Below are 3,827 nucleotides of genomic sequence, written 5' to 3' on the forward strand. Positions count from 1 at the left end.
ATGAAATTTTCTTCCATGGAGATTAATTTAAGAATGCCCCGTGTGTATGTAAAGGTCTTAAGGGAGATTAATTTAAGAATGCAATATTCTCCTCTAACCTTTTCTCAAGTTTAGAATTGATTTCTATCATGTGCTTAGAGAGATGAAGGTAAGAAAGATTATTTGTCTCTTCTAGCTCTTTGTATTGAACATATAGAAAGAGAGATGACAAGTGAACAAATTTAAGTGTAGTCAATAGATCAAGGAAACCATTTAGTGAAAGAAATTCTTAGTATGCATATCATAGACCATGAAGTTAGAAAATACCAATAGCTCTAAGACCAAAGAGCCATTTTAAGTATGTTCAAGCACTAGAGACATAGAAAATCAATGTCAATTTATGAAACTCCCCTTAGCAAAAAATGCAAACAAATATTTGCATTTGACATTTTGACTTGGTTGAAAAAGTTTGACAATAATTGATAATATTGCAAGCTTGATGTTCAAAAGCAATTTTTTTTCTAAGAAAGATAGTGACACATGGAGTAGTCTTCAAACAATCATCCATCATTTGCGGCCACCCCGTACCGAGGAGTCTCCAAGGTGCTCTAAGTGCATTTGGAGGTCGATCTTTCGAGGGTCATAACTCAGAGCTCATGAGGGCTATCGATGAACTATCAAATGCTACAGGACGGTGATCCTGAGGCCTAAAATAACATATCTCATTTTCAAGAGATCACATTCCGTTTGGATTCAGCACAGCGATCTCGCTCGATGCCAAAACTCGCAGTGTGCCTCAGTTCATAGGTGCACCACAGTGTAACTTTGAAACCGCTGATCTCGTCATCGAATCGTCAGTGCCATTAGCTCCGGATGGGCGGTTGAACCCTAGTTACACCCTTGTTCTGGCCACGAAGACCATCCATCATTTGCGTCCACCCCGTACCGAGGAGTCTTCAAGGTGCTCTAAGTGCATTTTGAGGTCGATCCTTCGAGGGTCATAACTCAGAGCTCGTGAGGGCTATCGACGAACTGTCAAATGCTACAGGACGGTGATCCTGAGGCCTAAAATAACCTATCTCATTTTTGAGAGATCACATTCCGTTTGGATTCAACACACCGATCTCGCTCAATGCCAAAACTCGCAGTGTGCCTCAGTTCATAGGTGCACCACAGCGTAACTTTGAAACCACTGATCTCGGCATCGAATCGTCAGTGCCATTAGCTCCAGATGGGTGGTTGAACCCTAGTTACACCCTTGTTCTGGCCATGAAGACCATCCATCATTTGCGGCCACCCCGTACCGAGGAGTCTTCAAGGTGCTCTAAGTGCATTTTGAGGTCGATCCTTCAAGGGTCATAACTCAGAGCTCGTGAGGGCTATCGACAAACTGTCAAATGCTACAGGACGATGATCCTGAGGCCTAAAATAACCTATCTCATTTTTGAGAGATCACATTCCGTTTGGATTCAGCACAACAATCTCGCTCAATGCCAAAACTCGCAGTGTGCCTCAGTTCATAGGTGCACCACAGCGTAACTTTGAAACCGCTGATCTTGGCATCGAATCGTCAGTCCCATTAGCTCCAGTTGAGCAGGTGAACCCTAGTCACACCTTTGTTCTGGCCACGAAGACCATCCATCATTTGTGGCCACCCCGTACTGAGGAGTCTTCAAGGTGCTCTAAGTGCATTTTGAGGTCGATCCTTCGAGGGTCATAACTCAGAGCTCGTGAGGGCTATCAATGAACCGTTAGAGGAGACAAGTTCATAAGGATGGAGTGGCTTAGTGTTTTTGCTAAAATAAGTTAGTGGGAAGGCTTTATTAGAGGGTCTTGGCCAAACTAGTGGAGTGTTTGCCAAAATTTCTTGTTTTATTTCTACTTGGTTTTGTTTTCTTGTTTTGTGCTTGAGTATTGTTATGGGATTGCGACTTACACTCACCCTTGCGGGAAGGGAAGAGAAGTCCAGGGTGAAGGGCTTAAGTTGGGTTCAAAAAATGTATTGAGAACCTTGGAGTATGGGCTCCATTGTATGCCATAACATTTCATATCTTGCTGGGGGTGATAAGGAAAGTATGGTGTAGAAAGGAAGTTTGAGGAGTTACAGCTGATGGTAGTGGGTTTGGAGGAGGAAATGTGGAGGCCCCGAAAGGGCATTAAATGGTTCATTTACGATAGCCCCGAGAGGGCATGAAATTTGGTGAATTATGATAGCCCCGAGAGGGCATGAAAATTGTTTATTGCAAATATGGTCTGGTATGGCAAGTCTCCATTTTAGAACACACCTTCACCCTATGTTTATGGTTCCATCTCTGAAGCCATTGTGAAATAGTCTTGGGGGGAAATTGTTCAAGTTTGAAATGTAATGTTTATGCATTGAAAGATTGTATGTGTATCCTAGTTTGAGCCTTGTTCCCTAGCGCGGGGGTGGTCTCTTTGAGGCCTATGGTTGGGTGGAAAGCACCCATGGTCCTTGTTATTTTGTTGTGTTGCATATGCAGATTTGTGTCCAAGGGAGCAATTGAAATGGCTTGGAATGATCATCTTGCAGATTGATGTTGGATGAGAAAACTTGACATTGTGCCCTCATTTGTGAAGGAGGATTCACTAGCTTGTTCATGTTCTCAACGATCATGTTGGACAATGTTCATGCTACTCGTTGTCCATATCTTTCAATGTCCATGTTCCTTATGATTTTGAAAAGTCCCTTATGTTGCCCCATTGTGATGGAAGGAGATTGTATCATTGTTACCTAATGTACGTGTAGAAGAAAATATTGATAAGGTTGTATATGCATGTTTCATTTGAAGTTTATATTGTTATGAAAGCATTGGTACGAGTCACAGATTTGCTTTGACATCATTGTTATCATTTGAAAATGTGAAAGAAAGTTTTCTCCTTGTGGTATTGTAAATGACTAGTTGATAATAACAATCCATAGATGTTATGTGATACCATTGATTATATAAATTTAAAACTTAGTAGATTGCTTACAATCTTGCTGTGCACTCAATAATTTGGCGAGGAAGAAATGTTGATAGATAATGAGGATATAGTAATATACTAATTGTCACATTAATATATATTGTAATGATTAATGAATGTGTGTACATTGGTAATGAGGATAATAAGTAATTCTGATCCCCTTCCCTTACATGCTAGAATCATGACCTAGTCCATATGATACAACTGACAGACCCTAATAGAATATTAGTATCAGAGGCTTGTTAGGATATGAATTACCTCACTAATTTATGAGCGTTGTATCTTGAACTTGCTCGTTTGACTCGTGACACTAACTTGAACTAGACTGTCATCCAATCTATTTGAAAACCACATGTGACTAAAATGTTAACACCTTCACACTATTCACATGATTCTTGAACTCCTATTCAATGATAACCTTGTTTTACAATATGTAATTTCTTATGCGACTTCATAAGCTAAAAAAAAAAAAAAAATTGTTGTGTTTTTACTAGTAAATTTTAGGGCATGACACATGATCCACGATAAATTGAACAATACTAGATACTAAATTAATATGTATATCAGTGTGCACGTAAATGATAAAAATATATATCAAAATACATGTATCCATAGACAAAATTTTACACAAATATATATCAAAGATCATGTATCCATAGACAAAGTACTCAAATATATATATATCAAAATACATAGATCCATATACAAAATGTGGCTGATCTTGCCATCAGAATGTGTATAATATCAATGTTTCTATATACAATGTGGCATATGCCATCTTAAAATGTCTCATGATGCATCCTACAAAAACTATACTATCCTGGGGTGCTAGTGGATGATCAAAATGCAGCCTCTTCGCTACA

This window comes from Cupressus sempervirens, chromosome 11, assembly GCF_028749045.1.
Source record: "Cupressus sempervirens isolate cs-2001-9-10 chromosome 11, ASM2874904v1, whole genome shotgun sequence".
Taxonomy (NCBI): domain Eukaryota; kingdom Viridiplantae; phylum Streptophyta; class Pinopsida; order Cupressales; family Cupressaceae; genus Cupressus; species Cupressus sempervirens.